Source organism: Lonchura striata, chromosome W, assembly GCF_050655825.1.
Source record: "Lonchura striata isolate lonStrDom1 chromosome W, ASM5065582v1, whole genome shotgun sequence".
Taxonomy (NCBI): domain Eukaryota; kingdom Metazoa; phylum Chordata; class Aves; order Passeriformes; family Estrildidae; genus Lonchura; species Lonchura striata.
The window spans coordinates 16,562,118-16,577,056 of NC_140743.1; the positions used below are offsets into that span (position 1 = coordinate 16,562,118).

Consider the following 14,939-nt stretch of genomic DNA (forward strand, 5'->3'; position numbering starts at 1 on the left):
TGACACTCATTAAGAGCCGCTCCCAGAGAGAAAGGGACCCTGGTTCCCTTACAAAAACCTGATTTATACCCGAGTCCTGGGTCAAGGGTCCCAAGTTCCTTGCCTCACCACCGTCCAGCTGCACGCCTGTACCCATAAGATGCCAAACCCAGAGTAGCCAGGTAGCATAAGCCTCACGCCCTCATCGCACAATGTCTTTATGCAGATTACGAAGACTTTTGTACGTCAGGGACTCGGTGATGATAGCAATCTCTGGGTCCCCTGTGGGTTGTGAGGTTCCTCCATTCCTGTCCCTATCTGCAGGGTGCTCTGCTTTCACCTTAGACTTCCTTGTTTCTACCGGGGCAACTGCTGCTGACCGTGACTGCCTTTGTGGTTCAGCTGGAACCTGGACAGTTGTAACATCTGTGGGTTCCACAGCTGTACTATTAGACTGTCCCTCTTCAAGGCAAAGGGCCGGTTTCTCACCAGCTGGGGAAATGCACTCCTTCAGCATCTCTCGTATCTCCTTAACCAGAACCCTCACCCAATCTGGGCGGTTCATTTCTGAGGTGGGCTGTGGGGCAGGGTCAGGCTCTGGAGCAGCAGCATCTCGAGTCTGTGGTGTAGGTGTGAGGGTAGTTATCCAGGTTAATCTTCCCTTATCTCTGAATGCTAAATATAATAGGACTATCAGCAACACCACCCATTGTATGGTATCATTAGCACTTAGAGAGGATCTTAACCCTTTGAGAACTGGTGGAGCAGACCCAAAAAGATGGTTAAAAGGTTGGGAGAAAGTTTGCCCAGGCGCTATTTCCTCGCAGTAGGTACCGTTATTAAAGTAACCCCAAAAACATACAGTTAGTGTGTGATAGCTATGAATCCATGTACCTGCCTTCCAGAGGTAATTAAAGATCCATGAATTCCTCACCCAATTAACCCAGAAGCCAAACTTGATAACAGACACCGTAGCCTTAGTTATAGGACCCATTTTTAGATAAGGGTCTGCAAATGGGAAAAGTATAGCTACGATCACATGCCACCCAAACCAAGGTAAACTAGACCACATGGTGATGCTGAAGATGTTTTTACACGCAACAAAAAACCAAATTACTTAAGAACTGTTAATCCTTTTTCCCTCTCAATGCCCTCGAGCCGCACGTTGGGCGCCAAAATCTGTCTAGGTTCAACAAGACAGGAATCTGCGAAGGAGGGCTAAAGCCTCCTGTGCAATGGAGAAGGCAAACCCCCCCCCCCCCTCCGAATTACTAGGAGTTTTAAATCAAAAGGGTCTCAGGCAAAGATATGGGAATGGGAGTAACAATTCTTTACTAGGAGGAAACTAGACAACAATTTAAAAAGGCAAATGCAATCAGTACAAACAAAACAAGTGAAAAAAAAAAGTCCAGAACCTGAGGATTCGGGGTGCCAGTAGCAGTCCTGCTGGGGCTATTGCTCCCCTTGCAGTGATTGATGAATTGCAGCTGCAGTGGTGATCTTTAGAAGGGTATAGTTTTCCTCTGAAGATCTGGCGGCAGTGGGGCCAGTCTTCCTCTGCGCCGGGCTTGCCTCCGAGCTCCGCCGCCGTCGCCTCAGCGCGCTCCGGCTGCTTCGCTGCGAGTGCCGCCGAAGAGAGCTGCTTCTCTGGGAATCCCGCGAAGAGAGAGAGCGAGCTGCCTCTCTCCCCAAAAAGCTACCCCTTTATACAATAATAGAGTGCTTGGCTTCCCCCTCTGGGTGGGACCCCTCACAATGGGAGGTGTTACATTTACCAGCCCGGCAGTGAGTCAGTCAATAGTGTGTAAACAAACCATTGCCTCTACGGGGCAAACCATTGTCTTTGGGAGAGATAACAAACCTGCCCAACCTTCGACAGATGGCAAATAGAATACAAGCTTATCTTACAACCTAGGACACCTGGACTATCAGAAAACCCATCTGCAGTAGGACTCCTGAAGGCAGAAGTGCAACGAGTACCAATTGTCACCTTGACGGTGCACCACTGGCAGTATTGAATGAATTGAGATGCTGTGATCCCCATCCACAAAATGATCCATGAGCTGGAGAGCCAAGGCGTGGTTAGTAAGGCCCACTCACCCTTCAACAGCTTCATTTGGCCTGTGCACAAATCTGAGTGAATGGAGATGGACTGTGGACTATTGTGCATTGAATGAAGTGACTCCACCACTGAGCGTTGCTGTGCTGGACATGCTGAAACTCCAGTATGAGCTGGAGTCCAAGGTATCAAAGTGGTATGCCAATATTAATATTGAAAATGCATTTTTCTCCATTCCTCTGGCAGCAGAATGCAGGCCTCAGTTTGCCTTCACCTGGAGGGGCGTGCAGTACACCTGGAACCGACTGCCCCAGGGGTGGAAACACAGCCCCACCATCTGCCATGGACTGATCCACGCTGAACTGAAAAAGGGTGAAGCTCCAGAATATCTGCAGTATATCAGTGACATAATTGTGTAGGGGAACACGGCAATGGAAGCATTTGAGAAAGGAGAGAGAATCATCCAGATTCTGCTGGAAACTGGCTTTGCCATCAAGAAACACAAAGTCAAGGGACCTGCCTGAAAGATCCAGTTCCTGGGAGTAATGTGGCAAGACGGACAGCGCCACATTCCTACTGAAGTCATCAATAAGATCACTGTGATGTCTCCACCGACCAGCAAGAAGGAAACACAAGCTTTCCTAGGCACCATAAGTTTTTGGAGAATGCACATTCCTGAGTATAGCCAGATCATGACCCCTCTCTACTTGATTACCCACAAGAAGGGTGATTTCCACTGGGGCCCTGAACAGCAACAAGCCTTCACCCAGATAAAGCAGGAGATCGCTCATGCGGTAGCCCTTGGCCCAGTCAGGACGGGACCAGAGGTAAAGAATGTGCTTTACTCTGCAGCCAGGAACAATGTCTTGTCCTAGAGCCTGTGGCAGAAGGTGCCTGGGGAGACTCGAGGCTGACCACTGGGATTCTGGAGCCTAAGCTACAGAAGATCCAAAGCCAACTACACTCCCAGAGACAAGGAAATCTTGGCCGCCTATGAAGGAGTTCAAGCTGCCTCAGAGGTGATTGGCATGGAAGTACAACTCCTGGCACCTCGGCTACCAATGCTGGGGTGGTTGTTTAAAGAAAAGTTCCGTCTACGCACCACACTACTGATACCACATGGAGCAAATTAATTGCCCTCATCACACAGCATGACTGTATTGGAAACCTGAATCGCCCTAGGATTTTGGAAATAATGACAAACTGGCCGGAAGGTGAAAACTTTGGTCTCACTGATGAAGATGAGCTGTAACAAGTAAGATGGGCTGAAAAAGCTCCACTGTGCAACCAACTACCAGAAGAAGAAACACGATATGCTGTTTTCACTGATGGTTCCTTTTGCATCGCATCATAAGGATGAAAAGAAAATGAAAAGCAGTCGTATGGAGACCCACAGGACAGGTTGTACAAGCTACTGGAGGAGAAGTTGGATCAAGTCAACTTGCTGAACTCAAGACTATTCATCTGACCTTGGCCATTGCTGAAAGAAAGAAGCAGCCAAAGCTATACCTTTATACCGATTAGTGGATGGTAGCCAATGCTCTGTGTGGCTGGCTGGAAAGGTGGAAAAAGGCCAACTGGCACTGTAGAGGAAAACCAATCTGGGCTGCTGATATATGGAAATACTTTCTACTCAGGTAGAAAGCTATATGTAAAAGCTCATCATGTAGATGCCCATGTCCCTGAGAGTTGGGCTAATGAGGAGCACTGAAACAATAAGCAGGTAGATCAGGCTGCAAAGATGGAGGTGTCACAGATAGATTGGCAACATAAGGGGGAGTTGTTCCTAGCTCTATGAGCCCATGATACCTCAAGTCATCAGGGCAGAGATGCTACTTATAAGTGGGCATGAGACCAAGTGGTGGATCTAACCATGGACAATATTTCTCAGGTTATCCATGACTGTGAGACGTGTGCTGTGATCAAGCAGACCAAGTAGGTGAAGTCCCTATGGTATGGTGGGTGATGGTCCAAATATAAGTATGCGGAAGCCTGGCAGATTGACTACATCAGCGTTCCCCAAACCTGCCAAGGTAAGTGCTATGTGCTGACTGTGGTGGAAGCCACCACTGGATAGTTGGAGACCTACCCCGTGCCTCATGCTACTGCCTGGAACAACATCTTGGGCCTGGAAAACCAAGTCCTGTGGAAACATGGCACCCCTAAGAGAATTGAGTTGGTCAACAGGACCCATGTCAAAAATGGCCTTATAAACACCTGGGCCAGGGAACATGCTATTGAATGGATATATAATATATCCCTTATAATGCACCAGATGCCAGGAAAGTTAAACAGTTAAACAGACTACTTAAGACTACCCTGAAGTCACTTGGTGGGGGAACCTTTAGAAATTGAGAAATGAACTTAGCAAAAGGCACCTGGACGGTCAACACCTGAGGGTCCATCAATCAAGCTTGTCCTGCCCAGTCTGAACCTAATCTTAAGTGAGAACTGTGTGTAAGGTTTCATTGTGTAGAGTTTATTGATTTGGGTATGATGAACATGGTAATAGAATAAGGGGTGGATAATATCTTGGGTTTCAAATGCAAGATGTGGTGGGGATGAGTGTTCAATTGCCATCTGTTAGAGGTGGGACAGTTATCTCCTTTTAATTGGCCCACTCTTAAAACCAAGTGGGGCAGTTTTCTTTATCCCTTCCACAACCAATCCTCCCTCGGGGAGATATCTTCTGTTATTGGGCCATTGAGTCTCACTTCATGACTGATAATATTACATCATCCCATTGTGAGATGCTCTGCCCAGGGGGAGGAGCCAAGCAGTCCTACCTGGATATAGTAGCACTTGGAGCACCACAGGCAGCCTTTTCCCACTGGATTCCCAGAGGAAGACCAGGCCCATCTACACCACCACTAGACCTTCAGAGGAAAACTACACCCTTCTACAGCATCACTGCTTCAACAGAACTACATCTGTCACTTCAGGAGGACTGCAGCCACCATTTAATTGGACTGTTACCAACACCCTGATCCATAGGATATCTGTTGTGGCACATTTGGGGGACCCCCCAGGGTGTCCCCGGGGGGGGCCCTAAGCTGTGAGTTTGCTGGTAGCAGCAGGCAGACAAGGAGACTCCACACAGCTTCTGAGGGGGCTAATTAGATGAGGGTTTATTTGGGATCCTACCCCTAGGAAGCAGCATGGTTTCTGAGGGAGAGGGGGGCAAGGGGGAGGGAGGGGGAAAGGGGAGGCAGAGAGAGTACCGGCCAAGAGAGTCAGGTAAGAGCGAGAGCCTGGTCCCACCAGCACACTTAACAGGGAGATTCCAAGTGGGCGCAGAATAAGATTTGGGCCAATGGGATCACAGATACATGATACTTCAGGGGAGGATTACAGGCTTGGAATAAACCATACATTTTCAAGGGGTGAGACAGAGCATACCATTTAACTAAAATGTAACACCACAATTCACACTTTTTTGTTAGAAAAAATGATGATGATAATTATGACAATTAACAATTTAAAAAAGAAGCAGTAATTACAGAATTTCACAGCATAAAATAAATACAATTGCAGTGAGGATTATGTTTTAAATTGAATACACTATAAACAGTCTATTTGACTTGATGTTTGCCTTTGGTGGTAGGTATTGTTCAGTTCTGAAAGGGTGTTACAAAGATAAAATGAGTATTTAATTGTAATAAACGGCTTACGTGGGTCCATATTGCAGATTTTTAAATGAATTTAAAGCATAGGTGAGTGCTTAAAGGGCTTCAGCCTTTGGCACTAAGCTTATATAAGAGTTTTGAGATAGGCCTTTTCAGCGTGACTGGCCCAATGGTGTCTTACTTTTTCCAACTGGCTTTTCGGACTACCATAGCCTCCAGTTTTAGGCTATGGTGCCGACTTCTGCTCCACCTCTCAGGGACAAGGAATCACCTGGAGCCCCCCAGACTCCAGGCAGGTTTGTGGCCTCAGATTCTCACTTTTGGATCTGAGCTTTACCACTGCTTTCACCTTCCAACCGGTTTAACCCAGAAGACCCCCAGTTTTAGGTTGTTAAAAGAAAAGCAAAAAGAAAAAAAAGGAATTTGGCTTCAACTACTGCCTATACTCAGGGAGCATTCACAACAAAAAACTGCAAAATACTTCCCCAGACACCATTTTAGGTTATCAATCACCCTTAGAATCTACTGAGGACAGCATAAACCCAACAGCAATTCTGATCCAGCAGTCTAATACTATTTGAACACTCGCTATTAAAGAAACAATTGAAAACTGCTTCTCGTTGGATCTACCCTTGTGACCTGACAGGCCTCTGCTTTCTAAAACTGAAAACAGGACAATCTACAATACACACTTAAAATAGAAAAGCATAATTGTAAAGACTACTTCATGGGGATGGGAGGGAAGTGGAGAGAAGACAGGTATTGGATAAGAATGATAAAAAGGTTAGAGGGTTATAGGATAAAAGTTCTAGCTGACGAGCTCTTTTCAACTAGAGCAAGTGGAAAGGGATTGGGAACTGGGGAGGTTATGGGGAGCCAGGGACTCTGTGAAATAAAAATCTTTTTGGGGTACCCTGTGCCTTCGAGCGGTTTGCTCCTGGTGAACTACCAAAAATAAGGAAAAAAGGGGTATCATCCTGCTCTTGGAATAACAGGGAAAGGAGATCATGAAGTACAATTTACAATTCAACTAAATATACAAGGCTGATAAAACTGGTATTACAAAATTACTTTAGCTTTGTGTTTTGGTTTCTTAGCTTCTTCCCCAGGTCCAGATCTCACCCTGTGGCATTTGGAAGGTGGAAGGTGGTAACTAGGAGTTGGAAGGCCGTTGGTTCATGAGAGAAAGTGAAGGGGCAGAACATGGGGAAGAAAAAGCAGGAATAAAGGGATTTAGGGAAGGAGAAGCAGAAGATGGTGCCGTGCCATGCGTCTGGAGCCATCTTGGCTGACACGTGGTCATGGCTATGTTGGATACTCCTGGGGTTTTGTTTAGGGGAAGGCGAGTTAGGGATAAAGTTAGGAAGAAGGGGCAGCGAGGGAGGGAGAGAGTAAGACTGAGGAAGGAGGTCACAGAAGTGACGAAAGCAGTTTTGAGGTGTGCAGTACTTGGGTCATCTGGTGGCTCCCTTGCGGAAACTGGTGGGTTTTCGCCACTGCTGTCGTCCAGGACATCGGGTGCTTGGGCTTGGCGCACTGCACCACCCGCTCTGCAGGCCCCCCCCTCGCCGCTGCCGGGCAAGGGGCTGGGTGTGCCCCACATGGCTTCTCTGGGTGCTGGGGCGTGCGCCCACGCTGGGCCTGGGCTGTGCCACAGCGGGCCAGGGCCCCAGGCCAAGGCTGTGCCTGCAGCCTGGCACGGCCACTCCGCGGTGCTGGAGGCAGTGCTGAAGCAGTGTTCTGAGGGGTTCTGCACTGTCCCGTCCGGGCAGTGGCGGTCTCAGGGTCGTTGAGCCTCGTGCCAGGCGTTGGGCACCATAATATTGGTATTACCAATATCAAAATATGTCAGATCATATTCTGACTCTGTCAGTGTTGTTTTGTGTCACTGCATTTGTATTTTTATTTTTCCTAATAAAGAACTGTTATTCCTACTTCCATATCTTTGCCTGAGAGCCCCTTAATTTCAAAATTATAATAATTCAGAGGGCGGGGATTTACATTTTCCATTTCAAGAGAGGCTACTACCTTCCTTAGCATGTCTTTTCAAACTGAGACATAATCATAGAATAAATAAGTTGTTATGGCATGTGGATACAGGCTTAACTTAAAAGCACAGTATCAATTCAGTATGTTTTCTCATTGGGATTAACAGTTTAGTTCTAATGTGCTAGCATACACACAATAATAAAGCTGCAAAGACACTTTACAGTAGAAAAAATAGAAATATTTTTGTCTTGATTAAATTAATGTGGAAAAACTTGTATTTGCTATTACATTATGTAGCAATGTGAAGATTACTTTTGTAATTTTTGTAATTAATTTTGAGTTCAGCAGAGGTGTGTTACTAATGTCCATTCAAGTGGACAAGGATGAACCATGTAGATGTGTGTCTGGAATCTGGCTTGTCTTCAGATGGTTGGATTTAGGGTAGTGGATGAAAGTGATGTAAGTATTATAGCATTAGTGCTATATCACTGCATGCAGAAACTAATGCAGCTAGTGAAGCCTTTTAGTGGAACAGATACATGTAACTGCACTGTGGTCACAGGGAAGATGTTCTCCAGCCAGCAAACTCCCTGAGACCGGTGTGCAGTTGCGAGAGTGGCCACCTCCAGATCTCTACTGAGATCCCCTGGGTGGCGGTGCTTGCAGGGGCTCACAGCTCCTTGCAGCAGATGACTGTGGTGTGGGTAACACAGCAGCAGCCCAGTACGAGAAACCAAGGTGAAGGAATAGAGAGGGATCACTTGTTTGAGTTCCAAGGAAGTTTTATTTCCCAGAGGATTCAGGGACAAGTGACCATAACTGAGGACAAAAAGCTGCTTTTAAGGAGAGGTGCGAATAACGGGAGGACACAACCTTTTACCAATGGGAAGGCATTAGAGGAGGAGCACAGGGTAAGGGCTATCCAATAGAAGCCACCAAGGGGAAGGAGTAAACCTTGTACCCCAATCTTGCTTCAAGGAAGGGATGAAGGACAGGGAACATCCCAGAAGGGAACAAAGGAGGTACAAGGAGACTGACAGACACTTGGCAGGAGAATCTTGGGATAAACAACTCAGGACTTAACCATTAGGGAAGCCAAATGGGGTACATGGAATGAACCATTACAAGCTTATAACAAAGAATATTTAAAACCTACTACAGAAGAACAAACTGTAAAACAACAGACTCCCACAGATACCTTTTGTGGTTTATCTGTAATACAATGTTTAGTTTAAGAAAAATATTCTTAGCAATTCTATTGTACCTAGTTTCAATAGCACCTGCAAAATTAAGGAATTTAAGAGGATTGTTTTATATTTTCAAGTTCCCCTGTTGAAAGAAAAATGAAACTCTCTCAGAAGTAGGAAAGAAACTGAGGAATGTAAGAAGTTGCATGTTTGCATTACTTCTCATAGTTAATACTGGATTTTATTTTGTGCATTTCATATAACTTTTGTCACTTATATATTAAATCCCTGGTGTTTGCTGCACAGAATGTGGAGCTTTGTTGGAGAGGCTAGATAAATATAATTATTCTTAAATAATTCAGCCAGGATGCGAACAGTCCTCTCTGCTAGCCGGACAATGCCCTTGCCTATGGATGGGTCCAGGGGTCAAGTAGACTGTTCCATCTCACCCCCTAAAATGTATGGTTCACCCCGCATCTGTAACCCTCCCCTAAAACATCAAGGGCCTGTAACCCCATTGGCCCAAGCCTTGTTCCAGCCCACCTTGAAGCCCCCTGATAAGGGGGCTCCGAGGGGCTGGATGCTCTCTTGGAACTTCCCCTCCTCTTGGAACTTCCCCCCTCCTAGAGCACCCTCTTGTCTCTCCCCTCCCCCATCGTCTCAAGCCTTGCTTGAAGCAGGACCTTTCTCCATCCCTAATAAACCTTATACCCCAAGAGCAGCCTTCAGAGATCTCTCGTCTCCATTCACCTATATCGTCCTGGAGCAGACAGTGCTCCCTACAGAGCTTATTTAGGGTTAGACTGCACAAAAGACAAATAAATAATTATTAAGTAAACCAATTAGATACTTTTAGCTGTAATTCAGAGTAATTGCTGAAACGGGCTTCTTGAGGAAAGGATAGTGATGATGTCCTTAGTAAGAGTATCCTTGCAGATAAAGTAGAAGAGTGTGTCTGAGCAGGTTGCCAAGAGAACCAAAAGCTTGGAGTGACTTGTACAGGGAAAGAAAATTGTCTCCCTAATAAGAAAGGATGGCAGTGTTTTGGGATGCAAAATGCTTTGTTTACAGTAGTGCAAAAACATAGTCATGCTGCAAGACTTCTGAGCATTAGGTTTAAGGTTGGTTCCTACATATCCAGTTTATTTTTTCATTATAGAATTATGGGAGAAATTGGAGTAGGGCAGAAGAAACAATGTACCATCTGGTTTTCAACCTCCCCAAAGATAATGGGGATAATGTGGAATGCTTACATCTTAACTGTGATATTTCTTGGCCTTGTTTCTTACAGTTGGCAAACAGTAATTAACTGGTGATAAAATCACAGTGAAGATCCTAAATCGACAGAAGATTCGCAGTCTTGATGTTGTAGGAAAAATCCGCAGGGAGATCCAGAACCTCAAACTCTTCAGACATCCTCATATAATTTAACTGTAAGTTTTATTTGCTATAATAATCATACCTATTTAAACAGTAGTCTCTTACTCTCACTGGTCTGAAACATGTTTAAAGGGCAATACTATTCGTGATATGCTTTTAGGAAAGTAGCCAGTTTTCAACTATGTAACCATTTTTGGTGTACTTTGTAATGCATTTTCACAAAACTGATTATTCTGCAGGGCAGAGGGCTTCCATTAGTTCTTTACTTACAAATTCTTTGGGCAGGTATAGAGAAGGTAGTGGCATGATGGCTGCCTACAGTAACGTCCATCTCAGTTGTTTTAGCTGCTGCTTCTGTTTTCTTTTTTTTCTGGTTATGTTTAAACTTTGTTTCTGCTTGGAAACTGAGTTCAGAACAAGATTGTAAAGGGTACTTGTATAGTAAATTTGTTGTGTTTTCTTTACTCAAAATATTTTTTAGGGTTGTGTTGGTCAGTGCCCTTTTTTTTTCCTGTGTAGATGGTGCTCTACAAGATTTTTCTGAAAGATGTGCAGTCTATTGAATGTGATCTCATATTTCAGAGTTCTTCAATATAGCTGTTACTACTTAACTAAATAAATGTGATATTTACAGTGTGTCTGTTTGCATTTGTTTGATCAGTAGTTCATCAATAGAGTTCAGAATACAGTTATGCCCCGGAGTAGATACCTTGTACCTGGTCTGAGGAAATAAATTATAAATATTATTGACTTTTTTACTTTTTCTATAAAGTCAACCTGTACATCTAGCAGAGCAAATTTAGAATGTGGGTGACTTTCACTGTTAATTGTGATGTTGGAGTTAAGGTTTTCTTATTGGCAGAGTATTTTCTTTAGATCATGCTTTCACTGATATATGCCATCCCTATACACTCATTTGGCAACAGCACTTACACTGGAGCTAAATTTGATTGTGTCAGATCACACTGACTTCTTCAGTGGGTCAGTTTTCAGACAACTATTGAGCTGATTAGTTTGGCTGCAGTGCTGCTAGTGATGCCAGTTGGGATTCATGAATGAATCCAAAGTACAAAACAAAATAGGAAGTGTAAGTGTGCCAATTGAGATATTTGGGTTGGAACAGGAATGTCTACTTCTGTTGCTGCTGAACTTTTAATTCATCATAACAGGTTTCAGGTTGCAATTTCTTTCTTGGGGAATTATGGGGACAATTTTCTCTTCTGCATGTTGAGAGGAAGGACAAGGCAAAGGAGATGATGGAAAAATTGATGGGTCCCAAGCTTTTCAGTTGGTTATCCTGCATTTCCAAAACAGAAGGGTTATTAGCCTGAATGCAAATAGCATTTGAGCTATAACTGATAGTGTTGTGTAGATAGACTTGCTGGTGACTTTGGATCATGCTGCTTGTGCTATTAGCTGTATTAGGGAACTGCTAGGTTGTTACGAAGCAGAGCAATGCAGACTCCCCAGGCAGGTGCAAAAGAGAGCTGCTTTCTTGCAAAAACTAGGCCTTTTTAAGCAGTTGAGCTTTTATCAGTTACGTTTAAAATACAACAAACATAATCCAACCAACCACCATACACCACAATGTGAACACACAATGGTTAAATAACTTGTTTTTCTACCTCTAATTCAGCTGAGTCACTCCCATAGTCCTTTTCTACTTAGCCAAAGTAACAGGAGTGAGCCATGATTTTACAAGGCCTTCATTTTGTAAGGTTTTACCTATCTGCAACACTAGGTAGCAGCTCAAGATTCTTGGCATAAAGGTAATGAGATTATTTCAGCTGAATATTACAAATGAGAAAAAAATTTTCATACAATGCTTTACCAATATATGCAGTTGCAAAGCTGCCTCACAAAGATTTTCTTTTTATACCATGCTTTAAATAAAAACATTTGGAGCATCTCCTTTTTTGGTTTTTGACCTCTAGCAATAGAATGCATCTTGTCTTCCCATGTAAATTGCCTGTTTGTGCATTCTGGCCATCTATGCTGTGTGGTTTGATAACCTTACTTATAGGTATGTAACTACTTCACAACATCCTTTTTCATAATTGCAAAAGTGAAGTGACTATAGAGAAGCATGACTGAATCTTCCAAGAGGCTGAAAATGTGAGGTGCAGAATGACTCATTCTTTTCAGTGATGCTAAGAGGTTTTTCTTCCATCACTGTTCACTATCTCACTATCTAGAGGATGGAAATGACCATGAAGATCTAAAATATAAGCTTGCTCATGTTTGCCTGAAGCATAGAGCTCAGTGATTTCACAACTATGGAAAAGGTCATTAACAGTAGAGGTGTTAGAAATTAGGTTGTACTGTAGCTTTTTTAATAAAGGGATTACAATGTTTTTTCTGTAGAGTGTCTTAGTGATAAATTCAGAATGTTCAAGTACATGACACTTTCAACCAAGGTATTTGAGAGAAAATTAGTAAAGGTAAAACATCTTGGACTATAAGATGTTAGGTAAATTAACTTTGAAGATAACTCCTTCAGAATAGTATTCAGATTATTGGAATGTTACACTACAATGCTGAGCTGTTAAAATAGATACATGCACACATATATATGTGCACACATACATTCACCTGGATAGTCTGAACTCATTGCTGTCAAGAAAAACTTCTCTGTTAGCAGGAGCCTGTCTGTTTTCCCCCCTTGTCTTAGAATCAGCATTTGGAAGAACATTTCAGTTCTGCAGTGTATGGGTGAATTCAATTATTTTTTTTACAATTGGGATATTTGTATGCTTAAGTGTAGTACCTTGAAGCATTCATTTTCATCCAATTGCTATCTCCTGTCTTCTTAATATATTATCTGAATTTTTTGACTGAAGGTTTATTGGTGTGCATTTTCTTGCTATGTTAAAAATTGGTCACTTCTGACTGCTGTAAGGAGAAAAAAAATTAAACAACCTTTAGGTAAGGATATGTAGAAAACATATCAATCTCTTAAGTGGATAATTTGACCATAAACTAGATTTTTCAAAACCTCAAAGCTAACTTTAAAGTATAGTGATAAAAGTAAAATAAACAAGGTGTTAATACTCTTAAGTACTAATGAGAAATTTAGGTCTCTCAGTAAAAGATAATTGCTCTCAGTCATCATGAATATTTTTTCAAGTCTTGAAGTATACTTTATTTATGACAAGGCAAGGTTTTTTTGCTTGTTAAAGTTGAAGGGTGTGTGCTTTTTGAGACACTAGCAAAGTCCTTTTGAATCCCTTCCTCATTACACAAAAATGTCTGTGCGACAGCACTATATATGGCTTCACAGAAAACATTTGGACTCGGAGTACTCCTCTGAAAGTACAAAGACTGATCTTCCTCGTGGGAAATACAAATTCACTGGTAATATTGGCAATGATGGTATCACATAGTGAAAGGAGAAGAAATAGCTTCTGAAAATTATCATTCCAATAGCTGTAAATTGGCTGTTAATTTATTTCAAGTATACTTTTATCTGACTCTTTGCACAACTTTGGTTTTAACTAAATGTAACTAGATGCTTTTACTGAGTGCATAGACTAACAGATACTTATTCTTATCAGGTACCATGTCATCAGTACACCAACTGACATTTTCATGGTGATGGAATATGTTTCAGGAGAAGAACTGTTTGATTATATTTGTAAAAATGGAAGGGTAAGAAGTAGTCCAACTCTACAAATCAATTACTTGCATTCTGTTATTGCTTTTGCAACCTTCCTGTTAAATGAAGGTTTGTTTCTTATGTATTCAGTATTAATTTTGCAGTTAGCAATTAAAATATACCATATGACTATATCTTGTTTTGAAAATAAAAATGGTTATATATTAACATGTTTCAGATCTTTATATGTGACTTTGTAGCATTTTTCCACTCTACTGAAGAATAAATGATACTGATATATTAATTTACAATTACTGTGTACAAACTGGATAGATAAGTTACCCAGTTGGAGTAGCTGTAAACTTTCTTCAGTATAAACTATTATTGACAAACTACTGTTGTGCCCTTATTACCCTCTTCTACTATTAGACTGGTTTTTGTGAAAGTCCTAAAGCCACTTTTGACAAACCATCTAGATAACCAGGATACTTTTAGTTAGGTGTTAGACTGAGCAAACTTTGACATGGATAAGGGTGTGTTTATAGGAAATATCCAGTTAAGTCTGCTGTTTAGGGCTAACTGTTAATAGGAGCATATGCAGCATCCAAAATTTATCACTTATATACTGAGTGTCAACTTTTGTCAATTTTAATCTTATACCATGCTTAAATATCTAAGTTCATTTATATTCTAATTAGACAAAGTTAATGTTTGGGTGCTAATATTTCTAATTACTGAGTATATAACATCTACTGTATAAAATATCAAAACTATAAATTATAGCTTTTGGTCACTGGAAAGTTTCCTTCAATTCATATAGAGGAAAATCAAGTTATCCTTCCACTGTCTCAAAATTGTTTAAAACTTTTGTTTGTCTTAGCTTGATGAAAAGGAAAGTAGACGTCTGTTCCAGCAAATCCTTTCTCGTGTGGATTACTGTCACAGGCATATGGTAGTACATAGAGATCTGAAGCCTGAAAATGTGCTGCTTGATGCACACATGAATGCCAAAATAGCTGATTTTGGTAAGCATTGCTATTTGATATCTGATCACATTTCTGGTGTTATTTAGATCCTGTTAATTTAGATCCTGGCCCAACCCCAGGACCTCGCTCGCTTTTCTC

The 14,939-nt window shown here is 42.3% G+C and overlaps 1 pseudogene; it reads left to right on the plus strand.

Moving 5' to 3' along the window:
* Positions 1–14,939, plus strand: part of LOC146763114 (5'-AMP-activated protein kinase catalytic subunit alpha-1-like) — a 106,404-nt pseudogene that overhangs the window by 14,744 nt on the left and 76,721 nt on the right.